This window comes from Bubalus kerabau, chromosome 7 (genome assembly GCF_029407905.1).
Source record: "Bubalus kerabau isolate K-KA32 ecotype Philippines breed swamp buffalo chromosome 7, PCC_UOA_SB_1v2, whole genome shotgun sequence".
Lineage (NCBI taxonomy): Eukaryota > Metazoa > Chordata > Mammalia > Artiodactyla > Bovidae > Bubalus > Bubalus kerabau.
Window position 1 is genome coordinate 10,948,059 of NC_073630.1, and position 16,662 is coordinate 10,964,720.

General features: G+C 41.5%; 1 protein-coding gene across 1 annotated transcript in view; it reads right to left on the minus strand.

Moving 5' to 3' along the window:
- Window positions 1-15,185, minus strand: part of GPRIN3 (GPRIN family member 3) — a 76,933-nt gene extending 61,748 nt beyond the window's left edge. The window contains exon 1 of the mRNA XM_055587632.1: window positions 14,734-15,185. The gene's annotated coding sequence lies outside the window, so the exon portion shown is untranslated. The remainder of the gene's footprint in view (window positions 1-14,733) is intronic.
- Between the last annotated feature and the right edge of the window lie 1,477 nt (window positions 15,186-16,662).

Here is a 16,662-nt window from a genome sequence, read left to right on the forward strand (position 1 = left end):
CAGTGTGCTCAGTACCATACAGTACTGCTTTCCTAACTGATACAGTTTCCATTAAATCATTTTTATTCAGAATATATGTGCATGCACACTCAGTCGCTCAGTCATGTCTGACTGTTTGCGACCCCATGGACTATAGCCCACCAGGCTTCTCTGTCCATGGGATTCTCCAGGCAAGAATACTGCAGTGGGTTGCCATGCCCTCCTCCAGGCGATCTTCCCAACCCAGGGATCAAACCCACATTTCCTGCCTCTCCTGCATTGGAAGGTGGATTCTTTACCATTGAGCCACCTGGAAAGCCCCATTCAGAATACATACTTGGTTACAAATGTTCTTTTTGTGCATGGCTTTCTTTCTTTTTAAATGTATAATAGTGTTAAGTGTAATCATACTGATTTATTAAATCTAAGTACATCATTTTACTTTGTCTTTGAGAAAAAGGCTTGGACTATGCTCTTCTGCCCAATTCCCCTCAAAATTACTGGGCTAGGAAATCAAGATTTTGGGCTATCACTAGAGAATACAGAACTAAGAAACTATTATAATTTGAACTTTGGTGTAATTACTAGCATTAGAAACCACCTGTTTTTAACTAGCTGTTTCTTCAAAATATGTTTCAATGTGACACTTGGAATCTTATTTATGCTAAGATAAAACATAAACATTAAAATTTTGAGAACAATTTCACAGTTTTTAATCACAATGTATGTACATCAACCTCTTTACTTTTTCTTAGTATTAAGAGTTTATGGTCTTTAAAGGCATTTTTCATCTTTATATCCTCCTATACAGGAGGACATGGATAAGTCCTTATTAAACATAATTGAACTGAGTAAAGAGTAAACTTCAACTTCCTGTTTTTTTTGCAAAAAAGAAAAGAGCAGCAGTGCATGAACGACCACAACGAACTGATCCTCTGATGCTTTTCTCACTATTATATAGAAACCCCAGCAGGAAACCACAGCTATATCCTTTTTACCAGTACAGGAAAATCTTATGAATTGCTGGCAAGCATAAAAGAACTCTACTGACATCACACAGATGTTTGTGACAATTTCTACTCACCACACTCAGGTGCTTTACAATACTTTCTCAAATGTTTCTCAAGGACAAATTCCCAAAGAAAAATAGTGATAATAATAGTTATACCATAACTATGTGTTTGGGCTTCCCAGGTGGCTCAGTGGTGAAGAATCCGCCCACCAATGCAGGAGACGCAGGTTCAATCCCTGGGTTGAAAAGAGCCCCTAGAGTAGGGAGTGGCAACCCACTCCAGTATTCTTGCCTGGAAAATTCCATGGACAGAGCAGCATGGAGGGTTACAGTCCACGGGGTCGCAGAGTCAGACACGATAAGCGACAAAGCATCATGTGTTTGGAGGTAAATTATACAGAAAAACAGTAAACACTGCTGAAACTCAATTCCTCCCTCAGTGTCACTGAATTAAAGAACACCTGACATGTTAAAATTCCTCATTTCACTCAGACCTGTAAAAATGTCTAGACAACCAACTGTATTACCCTCTACAGAAAAAGTACTGTATTTTTCCCTTCGTGTTTAAAATGGCCCAAGCATTAGACCATTCTAGCTGTGAAATATAGAAAGTCCTTTTTGTCTATTCTCATATATAATCCTACTCAGGATTTATACAGCACATGTTTTAAATTTGTAATATGAGCCTTGATAATGTGCTTTTATCAATGAAGGGACTTTCCATTGAGGATCTCTTAGTCATTCAGGAAGTACAAAGAAAAGATTATGACGGAAGTCCAGCGTTTCTGAGGGTTTTAACTTTAGTGGGAGCCACAGACATGCATACTCATTTAAGAATGAAGTCAAGGGTATAGAATTGCGCAGCTTTCCTGTTTGCCCACGTTACCTAGAATGTACGTTCTCCATAGAATATTTGTTTCAGGAGTACCCGGCATAAATGAATGAATGCGTGAGTGCTTGGTGCTGACAGAGGAGGGGGGCAGATAAGAAGGGTGTCTTTAAGATCTAGAAAAGGCTGAAAGACTTAAAATTCAGTAAATGGGCCCAAGGATAAAGAAAAAAATGCAAGCCTGTTAAAAATAATTGGGCTTTAGAGCTAGAGTTGATCTTAGGGATTTCTGGACCAGCCTTCTCATTTCTAGAGAGAATCTGAGATGCCTAGGGCAATGACATTTGCCCTAGGGCATTGCCTAGGGCAGTGGTTTCATATACCACCTGCACAGATTGTGACATTTGTGTACCTCTCTCATGATTTCTGGTTTATGTACTTCTTATCTAAATGATTTTTCACTTAATATTTTCATTTACAAAATATTTTACTTAATAGTTTTCTTTGTGACCCCATGGAATTCTTCAGGCCAGAATACTGGAGTGGGTAGCCTTTCTGTTCTCCAGGGGATCTTCCCAAATCAGGGATCAAACCTGGGTCTCCCACATTGCAGGCAGATTCTTTACCAGCTGAGCCACAAGGGAAGCCCAAGAAAACTGGAATAGGTAGCCTATCCCTTCTGCAGCACATCTTCCCAACCCAGGAATCAAACCAGGGTCTTCTGCATTGTAGGTGGATTCTTTACCAACTGAGCTACCAGGGAAGCCCTCTTGTCTAAATGATTTTTCACTTAATATTTTTCATTCAATTGAATGTAACTGGTGCACTAGTTAAAAATACTAGCCAAGCCTTAGGAAATGGTACCTGTAAAGTCACAGGTTTGTTGTATCAGTGATATATTTTTCATATAGCATATTTAAAATTATATACTTTAAAATTTACTCCTTTTTCTATTAAGATAAATTTGTAACTATTCAATACAAAGTAAATATGTATACTACCTAAGATCATCTCACAGGTCACTGGTAGAAATCTCTTGCACTTTGGAAAGCAGTGCATTCTACTGTGCCACACTCTGGAACAAAGAGTTTGGGTTTTGAAACAACACCAAGTGGTAAAGACATTCCAGATTGATGGTAAGAGTCCAGCAATAAGCCTAGTGCCTGCAGGGGACTTCTGTTTTGTTTTTATTTTTAACTAGAAAAAAAATCAATTGCTTATTATTAATATTAAAAAAATTAAAGCAGAAATCATGACTTTAAACCAATGAGTGAATTTTCATGTTCAAAACAGACAAATCTATGTATCCTCATCCTCCTGTCACGTACCGTTAGTTTATTAGAAATAGAGTTTTAAGAAGAAACTTGTCTCAAATGGGCCTCCTGTGCATAGATTACCTTTTGTTCATCCTTCAGTCTGCAACTAGAACACTTAGCAGCAAGCTATAATAAGGAATTGCTCACTTTCATAAGTAAATGACTGTCTGTGATTAAAACCTCAATCACGGAAACACTAGTTCTATAAATAGTTTCTAGGTCCAAAGTCCAGAGGTAAAGCTAAACACAGCCTTGCCCGGTTTTCTTTCTTGTTATATGTGTGTATGTGCACATGTGCAAACCTGTGACTGCGTAGAATATATTTGGTTTTTCTTTCAAGAAACAAAGACGTTGTTTGTACGACATATGTGTCACCTGGATATTCTGATAAGACATTTTGTTCTGCAATTTTTCTGCCTATACTATGACTTATGAAGTTTTAACTCAAAATGTTTGTCCTTGAGCTCACCCTGTTTGATAAAAGAATGACTTATCACTGATCTAGAAGCTTTCACATTTTCTTTTTAAATAACACAAAATGAAATCTGAGATAGGAAAAAGCAGTCTGTAAGATCCTGTCCATTCCTAATATTTTGACCCACAGTATTAATAACGTTCATATTAAAATATTGCAAGGTATATAGCATAGTGGTAAAGGGTGTAGCCTTTGAAGTTAGACAACTCTGGATTCTCAGCTCCATCACTAATCTGAGGGATTTGGGGCATGTTATTTTATCTGTTTCCTCCTCTCTAAAATGGGGGAGATAATAGTATTATACAAACCTATGTTGTTGTGTAGTCGCCCAGTCATGTCCAACTCTTTGGGAACCCATGAACTGTAACCTGCCAGGCTCTTTGTCTGTGGGATTTCCCAGGCAAGAATACTGGAATGGTTGGCATTTCCTTCTCCAGAGGATTCCTGACCCGAGGATTGAACTCATATCTCCTGCAAGGGCAGGTGGATTCTTTACCACTGACCCACCAGGAAAGTCCAAACCTCATAGATTTGTTTAAATGAGAAATGAGTTTAGCAGATGTTATTGGCAGACGAGCCTAAAGAATGAAGTTTTGAAAGAGCTGGAGGTCATTAATTATACCAACCTATAATCTTCCCTGGTGGCTCAGACAGTAAAGAATCCACCTGCCACGTGGGAGTCTTGGGTTCAATCCCTGGGTTGGGACAATTCCCTGGAGGAGGGCATGGTCACTCACTCCAGTATTCTTGCCTAGAGAATCCCCTTAGACAGATGAGTCTGGCAGGCTACAGTCCATGGGAACGTGAAGAGTAGGACACAACTGAGAGACTAAGCACAGTATAATCTGCTCATGTTTAGTTTCCTTACAGTGGAAAGCAAATAGATAAAAAGAAATGTAGTCCATTCTCTCATGCGCCGGAACCAAGATGACAAAGTGGCCTGAGTGGGTCCTTTGGTCTCTTGCTCCTATTTATCCCACTTAAATTCCTCTTCTCTCTTGTGTCTGGCTGGCCTTTTGTTCTCTCCACTCATCATCATTAGTTCTGTAACCCAGGTACCGTCCCCCTTCTCCCTGCACTACTACCTTCTAGGCAACAAGGCTAGGAAGTTCTGTAAGTAGGGGCAAGCACACAGAGATGGGCTCATTCACCAGGGCTTTGCAGAGACGTGGATTACCATCTGAACCTACAGGGTCCTAACTCCGAAGAGGAAAACCAGGGGAAAGTGATGAGCACCACCTTAGAAACAAAAGACAGCATGAGGGTATGAGGCATTTTGCCAGGCAACTATGAAAACAGCCAGGTATTTTCAGTGCCCTGAAGTGGGTACACGGCCCAGTAATGATCTAACTCAAAGTCATCCCCCCAGGGTGGACGTGAACCCTGAGAATCTAAGCAATACTCTAAAACCATGACCTTTAAACCATCTAATAATTCACTAGTGCATCACAAACAGTTTATGAGCAAAGGTAAAGTATCAATGACAGTAAATGATTTATTAAAAGAATAATTAAAGCAGTTCTTTCCAATGTCAACCATGCTGATCTCGATAATAAAGTCACTTCTATAATAATGTTACTCTTATTCACTTCACTTGCATTTGTAGATATTTTCCTGAATAGAGAAAAGAGAAGGGGATGGAGTTACACAGAGTTTCTTATGTACTCATGGGGAAGAAACTCCCTACAGTATTCAGACTAGCCACCAGCAGAAACTCAGAAGATTTCTTGATCTTCTATCTACCCCATCTTGGTCACTCTTGTGGTCTTCTGTTTCTTAGTTGTTTTTAGCAGGATAAAGTTGAAAATACATGTGTCTACGTTTTTATTTTCAAATTCATGAAGGAAGTACAGTGAGGGGAAAGACTTCCAGTTTTCATGCTGGCCTGGCTGGGGAAAAAAGGAACCCAGGTGTGATGAACAGGTAGTGAAGCTGTGGAGATGGACGGAAAGTGATCTGAATCACTAGGGCCTAAGTAAGGAAGAGGGAGGCACGGGGGTGTGTGTGGTTGGGACTGAGAAAGGAGCCTGGTTGTTAGGTGACTAGGGGAATTCCTGGAGATCCTGACAGGAAAAGAGCTCACTGTCACTTTGCTGAGCCACATTTATCAATAAATTTATCTAATCCAGTAGTCTGGGAATTATTTGAGAATTCAGACTACGTTTTATCCAACTATGAATCCCTAGCACATAGCACAGGGTCTTACTTATGAAGTACTCAATATCCAACTTACCAAATGATCCAAACATCCGTCTTCCTTAAATCAGGGCCTTCTGCCAATCCCTTCTCACATTCTGTACTTCAGCTCCTAACTGAATTCCTATTTCCAGTTTGAGGAATGTTTTTATTTGATTTACCAAACGGAAGTGCTGATGTACCCTCAACCCAGTCCAATTCAGATTACTAACTTTTATCATCCCTCCTGAGACCTGGACGCAGCACTCAAAAGCCACAAACCCTAGAGGGATGATCTTTAAAAGCCCATCGCTGCAATTTTAAACGTCAAAATAACCACCAGGGGAAAAGGAGGATAGTTTCATAAGAGAACATAAAAGTTTTAGTGTAAGTCAATTTAAGTCACTGGACACCTCTGGTTTTATATATATTATCAATATACTTCAGGGGATATGATGCCTATTACTTAAAGACAGACAATATTCTAGAAGGAAATGCACTCTTGTCCGAAGGAAGCATACAGTTGATGTGGCACCGTGTCCTCTGTTGGCCTCCATTGATACTATTCTCAGCATTGTCTTCTTGGAGTGAAGCTGCCGAGGCACCGACACTTTGGGATTAATAATTAGGTGCGAGGATGTTTTTAGAAGTAAAGTGGGAGGCACGATGTGGGGGTGGCAGGCATGAAGTATGCACGAGGAAGGAGAGTGGCAGCTGAAGTTGAGAAAGTAGCAGAGATTTCAGAGAGCTGGGAAGAGCTTTGTCTACTTCAGGGCTCTGCCTGCGTTTTCTGCCTGTTGTCTCCAAAGAGCATTTGCTTTTATTTGCAGCATGAATAAATCAACACTGACAGGGTCACTTCATTTTCAGCCATATTAACAGAGCAGTTCCACACAGTGTAGTGGGCAGACTGCACAGGGATTCGGGCCGCTGTGGCCAAGGGTTGGAATCATTACCAACGAGGAATCATTACCAACGACCGTCATTAGATGACCCTTCCTCAGTTGCACAGACACAGTCACAAACTGGGACACAAGTCAATACCACCCCTGACAGTTTATTCTCAACTGCCCAGTCTACCAAACAGAATACACCATCCACTGAAAGCTTGAGATATGCTTTGGGCTTTCAGGAGGCTACACATGTGTAGAGTCTACAGAAAGAGTTGTGAATAAAACAAAGATATGGTGCATTAAAAATATATGAAGCTAACCAACAAGGACCTACTATAGAGTACAGGGAATTATACTGAATATTTTGTAATAACCCAGAAGGAAAAAGAATCTGAAAAGGAATACACACACACACACATAACTGAATCACTTTACTGTATACCTTAAACTAACACAATATTATAATTCAACTGTACTTTAATACATAAAGCAACCCAATGTAAAACTGATAACTGATCAAACTTTTTGCTTCTTTGTTTTATATTTTCCAATGTGGTACCATAAAAAGCATGCAAGCAAACAAAAATTTCCACTAGTCTGTTCTTAACAGACCAGGTCAACTCAGTTTGCATTCATTACCCTTTCACAGAATTTACATATTTTGATGATGAGAACTGTTTAGATTCTCATGAGAATGTATAGGAATTAACTACACACTGCACAATAATCTCTCTACTCTGTAGAGGCACATCAATTTCATGAATACGCTCAGAGCACTGGAGAGCTCAGTGGTACTCAGAAAACATCTAGTTCAGGCTTTGAGAACCCAGTACCTATAGCTCACACAATTAAGCGAAGCTGTTGAGTACAAGGGATTATACGCAGTTTCAGTGTCAGGGAGACAATAGGAAGCAGTGGGGTCTGAAGTGTAATAAAGACTGAAGTGTAATATAGTCTGAGGTATAATAAAGGCACATACTGTAGTCAACTCTGGCTTAGAGAGTGTGGGTTGGTGTTTCATTTTTATAATAGATCTTCTTATTTTTAAATATTGGCTTAATTAAAAAGAAATACCTGCAGATCAGATAAAACATGATCTTCCTGCTGGCCAGTTTTCAATTTCTGATCCAGTACCTACATTCTCAGGCTTCCTGGGTGGCTCAGCGCTAAAGAATCCGACTGAAGTAACTTAGCACACACATACATCCTCAAACCTGTCTGAGAGGTTTAAGTGAAGCACACCAGGCCCCTCAGATGCTCATGACAAAGGACTCTCCTGCTCTGCAAATCTACATATGCAGACAAGAAATCACCCCCCAAGTGAAAGGAAAGGCAGAGGCATTTTCACTCAGTCAGAGCTTAGCCCCTGACCCTGACACTGACAGATTTCTTTCTGTTCTCAGACTGATTTCAGAACTTGTTCAACACGAAAACAAGGCCAGTCCTCCACACCCATCTGTCATAAGCAATTTTTACTCATTCAAGGATGCAGGGGGAAATGTACATCGATTTATTAACCTTAGCTCTGATTAAAATTCTCATTAGCATAAAAATTCTAGTCACTTCATTTTTTGCTTGCCTATTTCAAGGAGAAATCATTTATAGGATTCAAAGTAAGGCATGCTTAGAGAATAACACAAGTAAGGATAAATTACAAATTCATGTATAAAATAGTACTTAGAAACAGGTCTAAAGAAGCATGGAGAGTTTGCTGAATTAAATGAGCTTTAAACCATGTTTTGAGGGGATTGAGAAACTAATTTCAGATGAAATAAGTGTTCCAAAATGATGTAACGGCAAAAGCAAAGATCAAAGTCCAACAAAGTAACACCCACAATGAATCAAATATCTTTTGCATTTTTGAACAACAACAAAAGTTTTTAAAGTACATCATGAGAAAACACACTTACATCAAAATGAATAAAAAACAGTTCAAAAATTCTATGTTATATTCAGCAGCCCTGTCCTACACAGATATAATTCAGAATAAAAACCCAGAGGTGATACAAAATTCTGAATCCTGATAATATTTGCCATATTGTCCTTATTAAGGCAGACACACAAGCATAGGGTATTAGATTTCAGAAAAAATTTCAACAAGAATTCAAACAAAAAGATGCTCTTATTACTCAGAAAATACACTGAACAGTTAACTCCCTCAAGCATTTCATTTACTCCAAGTTTTATGTTATAAAGAAAGAGTCTCCCATAGACACAATATGGTTAGCTTAATTTGAGTCTATTTAGAAGTCAATATTCTGAAAAAAAAAAAATCAAGAAGCTATCCACATAAACCATCTTGATTAATACCCCCTAAACTAGATCTCTTACTTTGTTGGACCATATGCAATTCAGGCTTAAAAAAAAAAGGTATTCTAACTCCTTTCCCTCCAGAAAATTAGTAGATGCAAATGTGATTTTTTAAGGAGCTCTGAGGTCTCTGGCCAGCTTTCCATTACTGAATTAGCAACAGTCCTGAGGTCCCTCAAGGTGCTTGTGACTTTATAGATTTTCACTCTCTAGTCTTGAGTTTTTTCAGGATTGGCTTGGTTCTGCTAGTGTCACAGGCTGTGACTACTGATTAAAGCAATCTTCCTAGGGATAGCTTGGGGATCTACGAGGTTTAGGACCCAAGAATTAACATTTTAAAATGGAATCTGATTTGTGAGGCCAAGAAAGTGGCCTGGTCTCAGATCACACAGTAGATCCTCAAAAATTTTCTGCCTCATTAGACCCTTGAGACAGAGATCACTGTACTGACTCACAATCCAGGAAGAAGGAGGCAGGAGTAATTGGATTCCCCCCCCCCCCTCCCCACCACTCAGGAGCCCCTCAGACCCTCACTTCAGGTCCTGCTCCTCCTCTCCTTTGCAGAGAATCAGTGAACTAGAAAGCGGAGGTCTAGGTTGTTTTGCCTCAGTGGTTTCGGACAATTTATTAACTTCTCTGGGACTCATCTGTAATCTTTCCTCTTCCTTATAAGTAAAGGCTGGACACTAAACAGGAGTGTCCACAACTGGCGATTAAAATCCTTTCTTAACTATTATAGAATATAGATTTCTAAGCCCTACCTATAGATTCAGATTCCATAGGTCACAGCAGCTAAGGGTGAGTTATTACTGACTGGAATTAATAATTCAGGCCCTCAGTTATGCTGCTAGCTTCAAAATAAAGCTGTCAGTCTAATTACAGGCATGTAAAATTAGAAAGCTGCTATTGTATTGCCAACTGTAACATGCCCAGATCAAAAGCTGTGAAAATTTTTCTCACTGGCATTCAAGACAGTACTTTGAATTGTAACAGTATGTATATATATGTATGTATTTATGTCTTCCTCCATGAAATTTAACAAATGCCTTTTCAACTCAAATGCAGCCTCTACATGTTTTTATTACCCAGACTTGACTCATGCAAAAAAGTTAGATTATCACGAATGTAAACATTCTGAAGTGGAGAAAGATGAAAGAGAAGTCTGAGACATATTTATAAAAAGTGAATTTCCATATTGATTGCCTTCCAAATCAACTAATTGAAGCCCATGAGGCTATTTTTTTAACTGGCAATGGTTCTTTTGGTTAAAGGTTTATTCAAGAGGATATCAAATTCCTAAGATTGTTTTATTGCTTAGGAAAGACAGCAAGAGCTAAGAGAAGCCCACCAAAAGTTTTCAGAAATACATATAACGCACTTTCTTCTCTGATTTTATCTTCTTAAAATAACTGTTTAGCTACAGTAGATGTTAATTTCTCAAAATGCATACAGATATATTTACAGATTTAATTAAAATGATGGACAAGTCACAGAGCAACTGTGAAAGAAAGTCTGGCAGAATCCCTTCCTTTTGGGATTCTGAGTATCAGGTGGTCTGATTCATTCTCACAGAGCTGCCAGTATCGAGCATGGGAGGCTACACCTATAAGGCACTCAGGAAAAGAAGCGTGTTGAGAACAGAAGCAGGGTTTGCTCCATGTAAGACAATCACTTGATCACCCTTGCCACTCTGTGCCAAAGACTATATTTGTGTTCCGAGAAATGAAATAATCATGCTATATTGTGGTATGTCATATAATTTAAGTAGTTCAACTATTAAATTCATTTGAAGCAAGGCTTAGCCAGTAAATTATTGCAAAAGAAATAAAAAATATGGCAGAAAATAACAGATAAGTGACTGGCGTTATGGCCTTTCTGTCTAGCATTCTTACAGTAGTAGGACTGAGAAAAGAAACTTTAGATAGAAAATAAATAACAATTTTCGAGTCGTATTTTAGTCTAAACAGAAATTCTGCTGTTATTTTCTCCCCCCACCTTGATACTCATTTTTTTTTTTTACCTTTCTCAAGACAAGTTTGCTATTCAGTGGTTTAGTCACTAAGCTGAGTCTGACTCTTGCAGTCCCACAGACTGTAGTCCATCAGGCTCCTCTGTCCATGGGATTCTCCAGGCAACAATACCAGAGTAGGTTGCCATTTCCTTCTCTAGAGGATCTACCCAACCCAGGGCACAACCCAGGATCTATCAAACCCAGGGCACCTGCATTGCAGGCAGATTCTTTACTGACTGAGCTACAAGGGAAGCCCTATATTCTGATTGCTATTCAGAATATGGTGTAAACGCTTGTGTAGTAGATCTCTAGGTGACTTGCAAACTGGAAGTATCTCTTCTTTGTATCACTTAAAGCAGTAGATTTCAGACTTTTTAAAACGATGCATGATAGGATATCCATTTTACCGTAGTCCAATGTGTGGAGTCATCTGGGACGATTAAATGCTTGGCGTATGCATACTTTCCATTCTTTTGCCCTGAGTACTGCTGGTCAAAAGATAAGATTCCCTGAATTTCTGTAAAACTGAAATCTCCATTCTCTCATTCTCTTTTATTTTCACAATATGCACGGTAGGTGGTAGACATTTCATGGATGAAGAAATTTAGGCACAGAGAATTCTGACTTTCTCAATGACATATCTCCCTTTTAATCAGGCTATTATAAATTCAGGTAAATATGGTTTCTAGACATTTAAAAGAGATAAACTTGGGTAATGTGAACAACACAGAGCCTCAGTATGAATGTATTTACCTAACTCGTCTGGATCAAATGAGTTAACAGCTCTTCTGAACTTCAGTTTGAAGATGGATCCACTTCCTTCTCTATCCCCATCTTTGCATCTTCATCACCTCAGTTTTTCAGCCACCTAGAACTACTTGTTCTTCTTCGGCCTCTGTATATTTTGGTCCCTATACAAGGAATGCCCTTCTTTGTCCTCTTTACCAGGCTAGTTCCTCATCCTTCAAATCCTGGGAACTGTCCTTACTCTTCTCCTCTCCCACAATGTGACTTTCATAGCACTCTGTGCTCTTCCTCCCTCCCTCCCGAGTTTTATAGGCTGAGACTTCTATTCTACAATCTAGAGCCATCTTGAATTCAGGATAAAAATATGGAGAAGCATAAATGAATCAACAAGTGACCTCATAAAGAATGGCCACTGAAAAAGCTTGAATGTGATCTGGGACTGGAATTGTGTGTCTTGACCCTCCAAGGCCAGTCATTCATGACTTTAGGATTCTATGACCATGATTTTAGTGTTTCCCTGAAGGGTGCAGATTTTGTGACTGGAAATTCATATAGTGAAGGATAGCTGTGTCTAATACATTCTTTCAATTTTATTTAGGGCACAAACTAGGGTGTTTTGAAGGGACAAATAATTAAAGTAGTATATTGGGCAAGTGTACTGAGGCAATTTTAAAAAATTACTCAGATTTTAAAACTGCTGGAGCCTATTATACAGAGTGAAGTAAGCCAGAAAGAAAAACACCAATACAGTATACTAATGCATATATATGGAATTTAGAAAGATGGTAACGATAACTCTGTATGAGAGACAGCAAAAGAGACACAGAAGTTTAGAACAGTCTTTTGGACTCTGTGGGAGAGGGTGAGGGTGGGATGGTTTGGGAGACTGGCATTGAAACATGTATAATATCATATGTGAAATGGGTTGCCAGTCCAGGTTTGATGCATGATACAGGGTGCTCGGGGCTGGTGCGCTGGGATGACCCAGAGGGATGGGATGGGGAGGGAGGTGGGAGGAGGGTTCAGGATGGGCAACACATGTACACCTGTGGCGGATTCATGTCAATGTATGGCAAAACCAATACAATATTGTAAAGTAATTAGCCTCCAAAAAATTAATTAATTAATTAAAAAACACACACACACACACACACACACAAAACTGCTGGTTGGAACCCACCCTGACCTGCAGTTAGGGGTTCTGACCATGCCTCAGATCTCCATTTGCCACATGAAGCTATGCACTTGCGAGTTTGTCCTCATCATTTTCATTAGTCTAGTTAGTGATCAGGTGAAGTCTCACACACACATTCTGCATGGATCTTCATAAGTTCCTTTGCACTATTTCCAGAATAAATTCCAGTGATATAACATCTAGGCTTGCCATGGCAATTACTACTTTTTTTTATGTTTATGAATCAACAACCTACCCCCCACCCTGCCAATAAACTAAAAGCAGCAAAACTCTTGAAAGATGTTCTTTGCGATCCTATTTGAAAAGAATATTCCCTAATACAAACTCCTGCCATTCCCAGATAGCAAAAGAGAAGATTTTCTTCTTTATGCTGTGACTCATTGTATCTTTATTCCCACAGCTGCTACTCAGGGCAGGCCAGTGGTGAACACAATGGAAAAGAAAGAAGAGTTTATAACTGGAAAATAAGCACATTCAGAAGAAGTACACTCAAAGCATTATCAAAGTAAAATATGCAGCATTACCAACAAGAGCAAACAAAAGACCACGCAAGAGATGTGTAAATATTTCATGAAGCTAAAGCCTTAATCAACTCTCTCTCCAAATCTTGCTGGTGTTGTAAACACTTCAGTTTCCTCCAGTCCCACCATGACCCAGATTCTTTGCAAAAACAAAATGAAAACACGATCCAATGGATCTTTAACAAATGTGGTGTGAAAAATATTTATTACCAGATAGAGCATATCCAAGGTATTGCCTTAACAGGAAAAAGAGTATACCTTAATAAAGGTGGTTGCTTCTTGATGACTTTCAGAGCTTCCTTCTCCCCTCCCCGTCCAAACCATTGCCTTTTCCCCACTACCTATGCTACTCTCAGGACATTTACATCATCTTAACCTTGAACTACCTACACCCCAAGCCAAGATTTCTCCCAAGGCCCCTCTAAAAAGCACTTGAAACCTGACCAGACTTTGCTGCCTTCCTACCAGCCAAAATCAGTTTCGAGTGTCTAAATTCTTCCCCCTTCTTTTTCCCCCCACTCTTTCACTGCCCATTGTTGCGTCTGAAATTTTGCCTGTATCTTTTGGATCTGCCTGGATGGCGTAGGGATCTTTTGTGTGTATTGGTTGACTGTTTTTCAGTGATTTCTTTTCTAAAATCCATCTCCAAAGAACTGTTTATAGCCTCTAGTCTACCCTGATTTAATGTGGTTCCAAAGTTCACCTCTAGATATTGAACAGGTCTCTACAATGATTTCCCTTTATCAACCTCTGCCTGCCTTTCCCTCTCTGCCTATCTCAAGAAAAACTATGTATGTAATGTGTGTATACACACGCATACAAAAGCATGTATATTATATAGAACGATAGTATGCTGACCTTAAACGGAGTAAGTGTAGAAAAATGAGAAAAATGTGTAGTATTGCCACACACACACACACACACACGCACCCCTATTTGGATATTCACAGTATGCAGACCTGATTGCAAATCCCCCTCTCTCAAGAACAAGAACAACAGGCGTCTTCGCCGGTTTACCTTCAAAGCCAGAGCCTAAGGGAGCAATGACCTTGCCGAGAAATTCATCACCTGAGCGAAAGGCTGCCCCTCCTGGAGCTCAGGACGGGATGGGAACGAGAGCAACAGGCAAAAAGGATCACCTGGCAAAATGTGGGACCGAATCCATCTCCCATCAGTACCGAGCACACCGCAAAGCTGTGGTCTCCCAGGGTTGCAAGATGGGCAGAGGTGGCGCGGGGGGCGTCTCCTCCCGCGGCCGCCGGTCACCTACCTGCTGTTGCCCGGCTGTCTCCGGCGTGGCGGGGCCGCTGCCTGCGCTTTGGCGAGGGCTTCCCGTCGCATATCACACGCAGGGGCTCCCGGCGCCACACCGATGCCTCAGCGGGCTCGGGAGCGGCGGTCCTTTTCAGACCTGTTCCGGTAGGGAGCCGGGTGCTAGCAGGAACTGAAATTACTATGCAAAGAGCAGAGGCGGCGCGCAGGAGCCGGGCGGAGACCGCGGGGGCCACCCCACACTCCGGGACTGCAGCCGCCGCCGCCCGGCACTGAGCCAAACTGGAGGTGGGAGTTCACGTCCCCGATTGCTCGTCCGTCAGGCCCGGGCTGCGCCCAACTGTCCTCGCCGGGCAGTGCTGCCCTGCCTGAATATTCGAGGAAGGGGCGGCAGGAGCGCAGACAGCGGCGGCCGAAGCACCGGCAGCACCGGCGGCGGTGGCGGCGGCAGCAGCAGCAGCAGCAGCAGCAGCAGGACGCCGAGCTCCGCCCCCGCCGCGCCCCCGCCCAGCCTTCCGTCCCGCGGGAAGGGGTTACGGCGGCGGCTGCTGCGGGCCAGGGGGCGACCGGGCCCCCGCTGGCGGGTTGCGGTGTTGCTGCAAGGAGACCAGCAGCAGGTGGAAAGTTCAGAAGGAGATTAAGATAGAGGGCCGGGGCCCAGAGCAGCTCCGCAGGAATTCTGGCCCTCGCTCCCACCCGCAGGTCGCCAGACTCCATGGCTGTGTCTTGACTCCAGCACACGGGTTCCGGTAGAGCCAAGTGCAGAGATCTGAAACCAAGGAGACCATCCGAGGTTTCTTCGGTGTTGCAAAAAGTATGATGCCCCGCGTATTTGGAGAATGCATTGCTGACAGTGTTCTGCCCCCTGCCCCCTACCGCCCCAACTCCCCTCTCCTGGGCATGGATGGCTTTGGAAAGCGTCCACTCAAAGTGGCTCCAGCAACACTGAATGAATGGTTAGCAGCTGCAGATGGTGCAAATGAAACTGAAAAGAGGTAATGTTCACCGACTATTTGTTGGCAGGCACTGTGCAAAACGCCTTATATGCAGCCTCTGTAATTCTCTTAAGGACCCAGTGAAGTGAGTGATATTCTCCACTTTACTGATGAGAAAACTAAAGCTTCAATGATTTAGACACTTTGCTTCAGGTCACACAGTAGTAACTGCATAACTGGAATTCAAAACACTGCAGAAGAGATCCTCTCATTCATGGGGATCACCTGGGGATCTTGTTAAAATGTAGGTTCTGACTCAGTAGGCCTGGAGTGGACCTGTGGTTACTAACAAGTTCACAGGGGGTGTTTGTGCTGCTGGCCAAGGGACCGAACTTTCTAAACCACTAAGTCAGGGATTTTAATAAATTTCTTCTTTTATGCCAGCTCTAGATGACTGATTGCAACTTCCTAAAGGTAGGTTAAGAAGGATTCTAAGGCTGTGTCTTGGCTCTTGCACAAAGAATGTTGCATTCCATTGTATGTGTGTGTTAGTTGCTCAGTTGTATCTGACTCTTTGTAGCCCTATGGACTGTAGCCTGTTGGGCTCCTCCATGGAGTTCTCCAGGCAAGAATAGTGGAGTAGGTAGCCATTCCTTTCTCCAGGGGATCTTCCTAACCCAAGGATCAAACCCAGGTCCCCTGCATTGCAGGCAGATTCTTTACCATCTGAGCCACCAGGGAAGCCCATTCGCCATGTCCAGTTGGGTTAATAGAGGGAAGTTTGTGACAAGTGTGCTGGGTGGCCATCCCGACAGTAGGCTACTTCTACCACTTTTAAAATAACATGTTGGTTATTGAGAATGATTATGATGCAACATATAAGGATGGGTGTCTTCATTCCATACCCAACCCTTGTTAAGAAAGCCTTAATAAGTTTTACACTTCACGTTTACATAACACAAAATACTTTACAAAATGCTCATATGAATGGT